The sequence below is a fragment of the Neoarius graeffei genome, chromosome 6 (assembly GCF_027579695.1).
Source record: "Neoarius graeffei isolate fNeoGra1 chromosome 6, fNeoGra1.pri, whole genome shotgun sequence".
Classification (NCBI taxonomy): Eukaryota; Metazoa; Chordata; class Actinopteri; order Siluriformes; family Ariidae; genus Neoarius; species Neoarius graeffei.
In genome coordinates, this window is record NC_083574.1 from 56267051 (window position 1) to 56281046 (window position 13996).

Below are 13996 nucleotides of genomic sequence, written 5' to 3' on the forward strand. Positions count from 1 at the left end.
AAGCTTCTTCAACTTCTTAACTATCCTGATCATTCCATAAGTGTGTACAAGTGTGCGCAACCTTAAACTAATACTTTGTTGAAGCACCTTTTGATTTAATTACGGCATTCAGTCTTTTTGGGTTCACACCAGCCATCAATTCAAATGACTCCGATTAACCCCAAATAAAGTTCAGACATTTACTCCGTTGCATCCTCCAGCAAAAGCCAGGGTTCACAGAGAGCTTACAAAGCATCAAAGGGATCTCATTGCTGAAAGCTATCAGTTAGGAGAAGGGTACAAAAACATTTCCACAGCATTAGATATACCATGGAGCACAGTGAAGACATTCATCAAGAAGTGGAGAAAATATGGGACAACAGTGACGTTACTGAGAACTGGACGTCCCTCCAAAATTGATGAAAAGACAAGACGAAAACTGGTCAGGGAGGCTGCCGAGAGGCCGCCGAGAGGCCTACAGCAACACTGAAGGAGCTGCAGGAATTTCTGGCACGTACTGGTTGTGTATTACATCTCCCATATTCTCCATATGTCTGGACTATGAGGTAGGATCAAAGAAAAACCATCCAGGCCTGGCTAAATTTTGGGGAGGGGGGGGAAAAAAAAACCACTCCCAAAAGCATGTGGGAAAATGTATTATGGTCTAATGAAACCAAGGTTGAACCTTTTGGCCACAATTCCAAAAGGTATGTTTGGCGCAAAAACAACACTGGACATCACCCAAAGAACACCATACCCACGGTGAAGCATGGTGGTGGCAGCATCATGTTTTGGGGTTGTTTTTTCTTCAGCTGGAACAGGGGCTTTAGTCAAGATGGAGGGAATTATGAACAGTTCTAAATACCAGTCAATTTTGGCCCAAAACCTTCAGGTGTCCGCTAGAAAGCTGAAGATGAATTTCATCTTTCAGCACAACAAACAATGACCCCAAGCATACATCAAAATCAACCCCCCCCCCCAAAAAAAAGGCTTTTCCAGAAGAAAATTAAAGTTTTGGAATGACCCGGCCAGAGCCCAGACCAAAACCCAATTGAAAATCTGTGGGGTGACCTGAAGAGGGCTGTGCACAAGAGACGCCCTCGCAATCTGACAGATTTTGAGCGCTTTTGCAAGGAAGAGTGGGCAAATATTGCCAAGTCTAGATGTGGCAGGCTGATCGACTCCGACTCAAAAAGACTGAATGCTGTAATTAAATCAAAAGGTGCTTCAACAAAGTATTAGTTTAAGGGTGTGCACACTTATGCAACCAGCTTATTGTACGCCTTTTATTTTTCATGTTTTTCCCCCTTAACAGATTTGTTTTTCAACTGAATTGTACAGGTTATAGGTCACATTAAAGGTGGGGAAAGTTTTGAAGTTATGTATTGTGGTCTCAGGTTTTTCTGATGTAAAAAAAAAAAAAATCATTTTAACACTTTATATCCACTATAGGCCATTTGTTCAGACTGTACTTCAGCACTGGTCACTCTTGGATTCTCTTGGCAACCTGCATTTATTGCTCGTCACTTTGAACAAAAATGTCAGCTAAATGACTAATGTAGTGTAATGTTTGAATAATGTCTCATTCTCATTATCTCTAGCCGCTTTATCCTGTTCTACAGGGTCGCAGGCAAGCTGGAGCCTATCCCAGCTGACTACGGGCGAAAGGCGGGGTACACCCTGGACAAGTCGCCAGGTCATCACAGGGCTGACACATAGACACAGACAACCATTCACACTCACATTCACACCTACGCTCAATTTAGAGTCACCAGTTAACCTAACCTGCATGTCTTTGGACTGTGGGGGAAACCGGAGCACCTGGAGGAAACCCACGCGGACACGGGGAGAACATGCAAACTTCGCACAGAAAGGCCCTCGCCGGCCACGGGGCTCGAACCCAGACCTTCTTGCTGTGAGGTGACAGTGCTAACCACTACACCACCGTGCCGCCTGTTTGAATAATGTACAACATCTAATTCTATCTAATTGTTGTTTAATGTTGATGCAGGTCCAAAATGCAATGGTTAATGGAAAGACAGGAATCGCATGTACAGATGAGTAGCGCATGGTGCTGGACAAAACATCTTGAGAGTCCGCTTGTGCTCAAAACAGATTCCATTCATAAAATCTTTAAGCTCCTGTGATGACCTGGCGACTTGTCCAGGGTGTACCCCGCCTTTCGCCCGTAGTCAGCTGGGATAGGCTCCAGCTTGACTGCGACCCTGTAGAAGCATAAAGCGGCGAGAGACAAATGAGATGAGATGAGAAAGTCTTTAAGCTTTCGCGAGTTGTTTTGTTTTAGTCTATTTAAATACAAAATAAATAAAAGGCAACAGACATGCCTAATTTACAAAAGATAAATTGTTTGTGCACCCGACCACAGCACATGTTGAACCAGAGAAAGACGCTGTTCTCGAACTAAAACATGGTTGTCGTAGCTAGCTCTGCTCAGCTACGTCCGGCTCCCTTGGCTTCAGCTACTTGGAAAAACCGGAACTCAAAAACCAGCATCTGGGAGAGGCGGGTGTCGTGGCGACCCCCATTGTCTCTCACAAGAAAGCCATGGATAGTGCGAGTTGGTGAGTTAATACAGCACAGAGCAAATGGACAAGGATCAGTCTGTCAAATAAATAATCATAGAGAGAGATCTGGATACCAGGAATAGTGTAAGTGATGGTTCAAACGTGACCATACAACAGGGCAGGCCAGTATAAACTGGCTAATAGGTCCGAGCCTATTAAATGGAAAGAAAAGAAACAAAAATAAGTCTACAGTTTTAACATCCACATTATCTTATTTGCAAATGACTTAAAGGTTTTTTTTTTAACCTTTATGGAAACAAGTAGAACAGTACCAGACAGTCATAAGTAAAATGAATGACCACAGAACGAGGTAGAGTCTGGGGCGGAGCTCCTGACAGCCATGTCCGATGATTAGACTTGGTGAAACACCCACAAGATTTTGTATTCATTGGGGCCAATTTATTTAAACCTGTTTTGGCGGTCACATCCATAACATGTCATCAGCAGTGACTGAGAAGATGCACGTGATATTCAGTAGTAGGCATAATAAACTTGAACAAGGTGGATTTCTTCCTCACTCACCGATTTAAAAAAAAAAAAAAGCCAATGGAAGAACTAGAAGTAAACAGTGTGCGGGATTTTTTGTTTGTTTGTTTTTTTTAAATAAATGTGCCTGCTATTCAGAAATGCATTAAAATTATCACCAATGGTGTGCTCCGACATGGGTGTAAGCATTTCATGCCCACAATGAATTCTTGTGCTTAAATAGCATTTCATAGTACTAAGTTTACTGTTTTTCCCTAGCCTTTTTAATTCAATATCATAACCAACCCTCATTGCCAGTTTGTCTACGTTGTGTTACACCCAACCGCATTACAATATTGTATTCGGTTTGTATTTATTGAATTTTTTGCCTTGTCACTTCTCTTAAAAGGTTTGTTGTTGCATCTGTGCCTTTGTGATTTTGCAGCACCTCACCACAAGCATAACAGTGGACTACTGTCTCCGGCATACGATGCATATGACACATAAAATAACTTGCTTTGACTCTGAATGGGCACATATGGGTGTGATGGTCAGGGATGCGCACACTTTGGGCCATATAATGCATGTGTATGAAATATAAGCTATGCAGTGTCTTGCAAAAGTATTCATCCCCTTTGGTGTTTGTTCTGTTTTGTCACATTACAAGCTGGAATTAAAATGGATTTTTGGGGGGGTTAGCACTTTAAAAGGTGCATTTTTTTTTTTTTTTTAATTGTGTCAAGCAATAATTAAGATGAACAAACAGAAATCTGGAGTGTGCATAGGTATTCACCCCCAAAGTCAATACTTTGTAGAGCCACCTTTTACGACAATTACAGCTGCAAGTCTCTTGGGGTATGTCTCTATTAGCTTAGCACATCTAGCCACTGGGATTTTTGCCCATTCCTCGAGGCAAAACTGCTCCAACTCCTTCAAGTTAGATGGGTTGCATTGGTGTACAGCAATCTTCAAATTACGCCACAGATTCTCAATTGGATTGAGGTCTGAGCTTTGATTAGGCCATTCCAATACATTTAAATGTTTCCCTTTAAACCACTCTACTGTAGCTTTAGCAGTATATTTAAGGTTATTGTCCTACTGGAATGTGAACCTTCATCCCAGTCTCAAACCTCTAGCCGAGTCAAACAGGTTTTCCTCCACAATTACCCTGTATTTAGTGCCATCCATCTTTCCTTCAATCCTGACCAGCTTTTCTGTCCCTGCAGATGAAAAATATCCCCACAGCATGATGCTGCCACCACCATGCTTCACTGTAGGAATTATATTCTCAGGGTGTTGGGTTTGCGCCACACATGGCATTTCCCATGATGGCTAAAAAGTTCCAATTTTAGTCTCATCTAACCAGAGAATCTTCCATGTGTTTGAGGAGTCTGTGACATGCTGTTGGGCAAACACCAAATGTGCTCTTATGATTATTTTTTTTTTCTTTAAGTGATGGCTTTTTTTCTTGGCCACTCTTCCATAAAGCCCCACTCTGTGGAGTGTATGGTTTAAAGTGGTCCTATGGACAGATACTCCCATCTCCGCTGTGGATCTTTGCCACTCCTTCAGTGTTATCTTTGGTGTCTTTGTTGCATCTCTGATTAATGCCCTCCTTGACCGGTCTGTGAGTTTTAGTGGGTGGCCTTCTCTTGTCAGGTTTGTAGTGGTGACTTATTATTTCCATTTTGCTATAATGGCACTCCCTGTGATATCCAAAGTTTGGGATATCCAAAGTTTGGGATATGTTTTATAACCCAACCCTGATCTATACTTCTCCACAACTGTCTGTAACCTCTTTGGAGCACTCCTTGGGTTTCATGTTGCTTGCTTAGTAGTGTTGCAGAGTCCGGCTCCTTCCAGAACAGGTTGATTTATACAAATATCATGGGACACTTAGATTGCACACAGGTAGAACTGTGACTTATGAAGTTAATTCATGTTAAAACTGTTAATGTTATAGTAATGTTGTCACCCAAATGAGGATGGGTTCCCTTTTGAGTCTGGTTCCTCTCAAGGTTTCTTCCTCATGTCGTCTGAGGGAGTTTTTCCCTTGCCACCGTTACCACAGCCTTGCTCATTGGGGATAGATTAGCTCATACGTTTTAATTCATTCAAATTCTGTAAAGCTGCTTTGTGACAATGTCGATTGTTAAAAAACGCTATACAAATAAACTTGACTTAATTGGTTGGACCAGCTCTTATTTAGGGGTGAATACCTATGCACACTCCAGGGAATTCAAGTACCTGGGGTCAACTGTGCAGGAAAATGGGGGCTGCGATAGTGAGGTGAGAAAGAGAGGGCAGGCAGGATGGAGCAGTTGGAGAAGGATTTCGGGAGTCACTTGGGATAGGAAAGTCCCAGCAAAAGTGAAAGGTAAGATGTAGAAGACAGTAGTGAGACCAGCTGTGATGTATGGATTGGAGACCGTACCCTTAACGAACAGACAGGAGGCAAAGTTGGAGGTGGTGGAGTTGAGGATGTTAAGGTTTGCGATGAGAGGTTGGACAGGATAAGGAATGAGCACATCAGAGGGACGGCACATGTGGAGAGCTTGGGAATTAAGCTAAGAGAGATGAGACTGAGATGGTATGGGCACATCCTGAGAAGAGATGCAGAGCATGTTGGAAGGAGAATGTTGAGGATGGAGCTGCCAGGGACACGAAAACAAGGAAGGCCAAAGAGGAGATACATGGATGTGGCGAGAGAGGACATGAAAGGGGCAGGTGTGGTAGAGAAGGATGCAGAAGACAGGGAGCAACAGAGATGAAAGATCCGCTGTGGCGACACCTAATCGGGAGCAGCCAAAAGAAGAAGAAACCTTTAGTTACAAGCACACTTCAAGCACAGTGAAATTCATCCTCTGCATTTAACCCATCTGAAGCGGTGAACACACGCGCGCACACACTCAGAGCATTGGGCAGCCACACTAGAGCGCTTGGGGAGCAGTCAGGGGTCAGGTACCTTGCTCAAGGCTGCCCTACGTCAACCTAACTGCATGTTTTTGGATTGTGGGAGAAACCGGAGCACCCAGAGGAAACCCACACAGACTCCACACAGAAAGGCCCTCACCAGCCACTGGGTTCGAACCTGGAACCTTCTTGCTGTGAGGCGACCATGCTAACCACTACACCACCATGCCGCCCCAAAGACCTATGCACACTCCAGATTTCTGTTTGGGTCACAATCAAACAATGTGCAAAGTGGTAAGCACGTTGTGTAAATCAAATGGTGCCAACCCTCCAAACATCCATTTTAATTCCAGCTTGTAATGCGACAAAACAGGACAAACACCAAGGGGGATGAATACTTTTACAAGACACTGTATATAAACAAAATGAAAATTTTTAATGTCAAAAACTGACTCGTTTGCTCGAATGGACACTTTCCCATACAGTCACAGTCCAAAATCTAGTAGAAAACCTTCCCTGAAGAGTGAAGGCTGTTAAAGCAGCAAAGGAAAACAACCCCAGTGCATATGGTTCTGGGTTGTTTTACAATCAGGGTACGCAAGCTAAAAATCACATTTAACACTTATTATCTTCAATATCAAAAGGCTTGACTAAATAAACTTGGTTGTTTATTGTAGCCCTGTGATAGCTCTATTTACCATGCAAAAAAAAAAAAATTGGTGATGACGTTATTTTTGGTGAAGGTATGGCAATATATGTCATATTTAGCAAAATTACTCGTGTCATTTAGAAAAAGTGCTTTTTTGACCACAGGTAGCTCCAAAAGGGATGCACTTCAATCATTCTTTATACCATCAAACACATATTTGGTTCCATATCATTGGAAACATAGTTAAGTTTTAATGTTGAATGCCAGTAAGTTTTCAGACTATTTTGATCAAATTAGTATGCAATTGTGTCAAAAAATAGTCCTCTCTGAGACAGCTAACTTTTCAATATAAAATAACATATCTAAAATGATTATTTTCATCCTAAAATGTGGTCAAGATATTGGGACATAAATATCAGAGACAGCCAACACAAAGCTTACAGCCTTATATTTAAAAGCACTATGGAAGTAGTGGATTCTGAATTGTCAAAAAAAAAAAAAAGTCCTCTCCGAGAATCACTTCATTTGTTTCTCCCAGCCCTGCTTAAAGCTACACTTAAATTTACTTAGAAAAAAAAAACCTAAATAGTTCATGAACATGCTATAACATTAGGTGAATGTTATGGACTACTAACAATTTCTTAACTGTTGGAATTTTATTTCTATCAGCTATTTTTTGATAACATTTTTGCTACTTCTCTTTATCTTATAGCAGATTACACAAAACTACCATACACATACACTACCGTTCAAAAGTTTGGGGTCACCCAGACAGACAATTTTGTGTTTTCCATGAAAAGTCACACTTTTATTTACCACCATAAGTTGTAAAATGAATAGAAAATATAGTCAAGACATTTTTCTGGCCATTTTGAGCATTTAATCGACCCCACAAAATAATGTGATGCTCCAGAAACTCAATCTGCTCAAAGGAAGGTCAGTTTTATAGCTTCTCTAAAGAGCTCAACTGTTTTCAGCTGTGCTAACATGATTGTACAAGGGTTTTCTAATCATCCATTAGCCTTCTGAGGCAATGAGCAAACACATTGTACCATTAGAACACTGGAGTGAGAGTTGCTGGAAATTGGCCTCTATACACCTATGGAGATATTGCACCAAAAACCAGACATTTGCAGCTAGAATAGTCATTTACCACATTAGCAATGTATAGAGTGCATTTCTCATCTCATCTCATTATCTCTAGCCGCTTTATCCTGTTCTACAGGGTCGCAGGCAAGCTGGAGCCTATCCCAGCTGACTACGGGTGAAAGGCGGGGTACACCCTGGACAAGTCGCCAGGTCATCACAGGGCTGACACAGACACACAACCATTCACACTCACATTCACACCTATGGTCAATTTGGGTGGGGTTTACATTAGACCGTATCAGCGGATCATCAGATTAATGTTTTTAAAACGATTAGTGTGCACACAGCAACGCCAATACACGATTCGCGTGCACATAGCAACGCCAATACACGGATACGCTCGGCTCCGCAGGCATCCTGCGCTCCAAATCACTCCGCCCTGAACAGCGAGTGCCCTCTGGAGGGTGCGCACTCCGGCCCTGCGCAGCTCACAGAGCACGTGAGTGAAGTGCACGAGCAGTGATTTGGGACTGAGCCGCTGTGTGTGTGATCTCAGTGCATGTCGGGCATGCGCGTCACTTACCACTTGCAAGTGGAAGGATGCCAAGCCTAAAGACAATCATAACTACACAATGGGCAGTATTTGCATCAGTATTTGCAGTATTTTCATACTTTTATACTCTTTAATGAAAGGTGATACAAGGCGTTAGTCCGCGCCGTTTTTCAGCAGTCGTGTCACATGACTAACGCCAGTGAATCAGGAAGATGGATGTCACAGTGACGTTGTCCAATGAGACGCCAGCTAGAGCTCAGCACAGCGTATCTGCGTATTCTCAATGTTTACACAGCACCGGACCAGACACGATCTGGATTGAATACGTGGACGCTGGCGGATTCCCGTTTCCCGGCGTTTTAATGTAAACGGACAGTGCATCCGCGAAGAAAACGAGACAGATACGGTCTAATGTAAACTTGGCCTTAGAGTCACCAGTTAACCTAACCTGCATGTCTTTGGACTGTGGGGGAAACCGGAGCACCCAGAGGAAACCCACACGGACACGGGGAGAACATGCAAACTCCACACAGAAAGGCCCTCGCCGGCCACGAGGCTCGAACCCGGACCTTCTTGCTGTGAGGCAACAGCGCTAACCACTACACCACCGTGCTGCCTGGAGTGCATTTCTGATTAGTTTAAAGTGATCTTCATTGAGGGCGGCACGGTGGTGTAGTGGTTAGCGCTGTCGCCTCACAGCAAGAAGGTCCTGGGTTCGAGCCCCGGGTCCGGCGAGGGCCTTTCTGTGCGGAGTTTGCATGTTCTCCCCGTGTCCGCGTGGGTTTCCTCCGGGTGCTCCGGTTTCCCCCACAGTCCAAAGACATGCAGGTTAGGTTAACTGGTGACTCTAAATTGACCGTAGGTGTGAATGTGAGTGTGAATGATTGTCTGTGTCTATGTGTCAGCCCTGTGATGACCTGGCAACTTGTCCAGGGTGTACCCCGCCTTTCACCCGTAGTCAGCTGGGATAGGCTCCAGCTTGCCTGCGACCCTGTAGAAGGATAAAGCGGCTAGAGATAATGAGATGAGATGAGATGAGATGAGATCTTCACTGAAAAGAACAGTGCTTTTCTTTCAAAAATAAGGACATTTCAAAGTGACCCCAAACTTTTGAACGGTAGTGTAGGTCAAAAAATTACCTGAAATCTGTTCCTTCACTTAAAAACTGGTACAAGAACCAGTTTGAATTTTGGACCCCTGTGACACAAACCTTGTACCCTGATTGTAAAACAAGCCTTCTGGAAAGAGCTGTTCAGTAGTCAGGTGTCCACACTGCCTTTGGCCATGGAGTGTAATTATTCCTCTGTAGAATAAAACACTAAATACACCAGTTATGATTAAGAAAATATATACAGCGAGTTTAGATAAACTAAAAAACTGAATTAATTTTAGAAAATAATACAAAAGCCACAGGGGAAAGTGGGTAACAAACTGTGCGGTGTGGCGAGCTGAGCAGAACCGCGCATTCCCCGCACCGCCGTCTCTCAGCACACGCACTCTCACAAAACCGCAGCGTTTCTCAACAGAACCATTACAAAGCCGTCACAGGCCGACTGCAACTCTTTATAACAAACATCAGGGGGTTTCAACTTACACCGTGAAGCTGTGAAAAAGTGCTGCTGTGCGCCCGTGAACTGCTGAAACACCAAACCCCCTCTCTCTCTCTCTCTCTGTGCCCTCTCCCGCCCAGCCGCAGCAGCTTTAAAGGGAAAACATGCCTTTCTTTGTTTTCGTTGTCAGCTGTGGCTCCCAGACGCGATCTGATTGGCTGAGGCGCTTCTCTGCGCGAGCGTCGTCTCTAAGCTCGCGTGCGAGGCGGCGCTGTCCTTTAAAACTGTCCGCTTTGATCTGTAAAGCGGATCAAACTCAACTTTAAACATGATCGCGGTTTGTATCTTACGGTCCATAAGGAGGCCATTCTGCAGGGAGTTTGTGACACAGTTGATTATGGGCAGATATGCTGTTAAAGACCGAAATGTCTGTCTTAATGAAAATAGACGGAGGAGGTGAGAAGAGTGGAGAGGCCAAAACACCTAAATACACACACACACACACACACACACACACACAGATAGAGGGCTGAGCAAAAGGTGGGAGATCTCATCTCATCTCATTATCTCTAGCCGCTTTATCCTGTTCTACAGGGTCGCAGGCAAGCTGGAGCCTATCCCAGCTGACTACGGGCGAAAGGCGGGGTACACCCTGGACAAGTCGCCAGGTCATCACAGGGCTGACACATAGACACAGACAACCATTCACACTCACATTCACACCTACGGTCAATTTAGAGTCACCAGTTAACCTAACCTGCATGTCTTTGGACTGTGGGGGAAACCGGAGCACCCGGAGGAAACCCACGCGGACACGGGGAGAACATGCAAACTTCACACAGAAAGGCCCTCACCGGCCCCGGGGCTCGAACCCAGGACCTTCTTGCTGTGAGGCGACAGCGCTAACCACTACACCACCGTGCCACCAAGGTGGGAGATAGTCAAGATAAAATAGTTTGTGATATAAGCAGGGCCGGGCGGCACGGTGGTGTAGTGGTTAGCGCTGTCGCCTCACAGTAAGAAGGTCCTGGGTTCGAGCCCCGGGGCCGGCGAGGGCCTTTCTGTGTGGAGTTTGCATGTTCTCCCCGTGTCTGTGTAGGTTTCCTCCGGGTGCTCCGGTTTCCCCCACAGTCCAAAGATATGCAGGTTAGGTTAACTGGTGACTCTAAATTGAGCGTAGGTGTGAGTGTGAATGGTTGTCTGTGTCTATGTGTCAGCCCTGTGATGACCTGGCGACTTGTCCAGGGTGTACCCCGCCTTTCACCCGTAGTCAGCTGGGATAGGCTCCAGCTTGCCTGCGACCCTGTAGAAGGATAAAGCGGCTAGAGATAATGAGATGAGATAAGTAGGGCCATCGACAGGGGGGGACAACCGGGTATTTTGTCCAGGGCCCAGAACTGGTCCCTCATGAAGATGCCATTAATCATTCTGTTTCATTTCAAAATGTGTTGATTTGGGGGAGAAAATGTGCTATATTTGCATTCAATGAATGATTTCTGGTTCTTTTGCCTTTATTGTCTTCGAAAATAGATTCAAGAACCCACCTACCACCCCAATGCAGAAATGGTTTGGTCTTTGATTAAGGCGCCAAATAACACGGCACTATTCCATCATAACGCTTCGACAATAAGCATGCGAGCCCGTTTGCCAACATGCACAAGTCAGGAGCAAAGAAAAGAAAAGAGAAAAAGAGATGAAGAAGCCAAGAGCCTCAGGGGCTCACTGCATAGATATTTTGGAAAAGATTCAGATGATGCAGCAGGTGGTGAAGGCAGTGGGGCAGCTGAGCCAGGTAAAACACAGATAACTTTTTTCCAGCCCCGTAATGTAACCTCAGCACGCGCGACGCGCCATTCATAATTATAAAGTAGGGGATAGCAGGGTACACTGAGTGAACACTGAAATGCACAGGGCATTGAATTATTTCATAAACATATCGGTTTAATAACACTGTGTTGCATATATCTCAATGAAGCAAAGAATAGCACATTGGCCCTCAATCATATCCAAATGTTTTAGGCACGCTTGCTGACCTGCACTGAGCTGGACTCCGGTTAGCTGAAAGCCCGTGGAACGCTGCCTCTTGTTAATTAAACCTTATTTTGTTGGAAATCATCCCGTGTAGATACGACGGCATGTGAAATTGCCAGCTAGATAGAGTTTAATGTAACGAATGGGCTATAAATGGGGTGTTTTGAGGTTAGTCTGTTGCAAAACATTAAACTTTCGCTTAGACTGGATACTCTTCAAACAATTCCCTTGCTCAAGTGAAAAATGATAGGCCTGTATGAAAAGCGCAATTAATGAAAGTAGCCTAATAAGCCCTAAATGAATAAAACAACCTCTGTTTTATTGTTGTTGCTTACACGTTAAGATTTTGAAATCTTCTCGGTCCAGTTCTATATCCAGGGAACGTTGTAATCCTTTTGGTTTATCCGTAATAAACGTGAGTGTGTGTGTGTGTGTGTGTGGGGGGGGGGGGGGGGGGGGGCACTCAGATTATTTTGTCCCGGGCCCAGCCAAAGCTGTCAACGGCCCTGGATATAAGTACCCCTTTAACTCCATTTTCATTAGTTATGGAGAACCAGTGGTTTGTTTATTTGTTGAACAATAATGGGCAACACACACACAGGGAGAGAGAGAGAACACTAAGCAAAAGGTGAGAGGTAGTTGAGGTAAAATAGAGTTTGTGATATAAGTACCCCTTTAACTCCATTTCATTAGTTATGGAGAACTAGTGGTTTGTTTATTTGTTGAACAATAATGGGCAACACACACACGGGCAGAGAGAGAGAACACTAAGCAAAAGGTGAGAGGTAGTTGAGGTAAAATAGAGTTTGTGATATAAGTACCCCTTTAACTCCATTTTCATTAGTTATGGAGAACCAGTGGTTTGTTTATTTGTTGAACAATAATGGGCAACACACACACGGGGAGAGAGAGAGAGAACACTAAGCAAAAGGTGAGAGGTAGTTGAGGTAAAATAGAGTTTGTGATATAAGTACCCCTTTAACTCCATTTTCATTAGTTATAGAGAACTAGTGTTTGTTTGTTTGTTTGTTTGTTTGTTTGTTTGTTTGTTGAACAGTAATGGGCAACACACACATGGTGAGAGAGAGAAAACTAAGCAAAAGGTGAGAGGTAGTCGAGGTAAAATAGAGTTTGTGATATTAGTACTGCTTTAACTCAATTTTCATTAGTTATGGAGAACCAGTGGTTTTGTTCCTGTTTGTTTGTTTGTTTGTTTGTTTGTTTGTTTGTTTGTGGAACAGTAATGGGCAACAGTGAGAAAGAAAACAAGAACTAAGTGAAAGGTAGTCAAGGTAAAATAGAGTTTGTGGTATAAGTACCCCTTTAACTCCATTTCATTAGTTATGGAGAACTAGTGGTTTTTTTGTTTTTTGAACAGTAATGGGCAACACACACACATGGTGAGAGAGAGAGAAAACTAAGCAAAAGGTGGGAGATAGTCAAGATAAAATAGAGTTTGTGATATAAGTACTGCTTTAACTTCACTTTCATTAATTATGGAGAACCAGTGGTTGGTAATAATGGGCAACACACACACATGGGGAGAGAGAGAGAAAACTAAGCAAAAGGTGGGAGATAGTCAAGATAAAATAGAGTTTGTGATATAAGTACTGCTTTAACTCAATTTTCATTAGTTATGGAGAACTAGTGGTTTGTTTGTTTTTGTTTGTTTGTTAAGCAGTAATGGGCAACAAACACATGGGGAGAGGGAGAGAAAAAAAACTAAGCACAAGGTGGGAGATAGTCAAGGTAAAATACAACCCCGATTCCAAAAAAGTTGGGACAAAGTACAAATTGTAAATAAAAACGGAATGCAATGATGTGGAAGTTTCAAAATTCCATATTTTATTCAGAATAGAACATAGATGACATATCAAATGTTTTAAACTGAGAAAATGTATCATTTAAAGAGAAAAATTAGGTGATTTTAAATTTCATGACAACACATCTCAAAAAAGTTGGGACAAGGCCATGTTTACCACTGTGAGACATCCCCTTTTCTCTTTACAACAGTCTGTAAACGTCTGGGGACTGAGGAGACAAGTTGCTCAAGTTTAGGGATAAGAATGTTAACCCATTCTTGTCTAATGTAGGATTCTAGTTGCTCAACTGTCTTAGATCTTTTTTGTCATATCTTCCGTTTTATGATGCACCAAATGTTTTCTATGGGTGAAAGATCTGG

The 13996-nt window shown here is 43.3% G+C and overlaps 1 protein-coding gene across 1 annotated transcript in view; it reads right to left on the bottom strand.

The window, feature by feature from the left end:
* The window catches only part of paqr5a (progestin and adipoQ receptor family member Va), a 34516-nt gene extending 24623 nt beyond the window's left edge, over window positions 1–9893 (bottom strand). The window contains exon 1 of the mRNA XM_060922961.1: window positions 9828–9893. The gene's annotated coding sequence lies outside the window, so the exon portion shown is untranslated. The remainder of the gene's footprint in view (window positions 1–9827) is intronic.
* Window positions 9894–13996: the final 4103 nt, after the last annotated feature.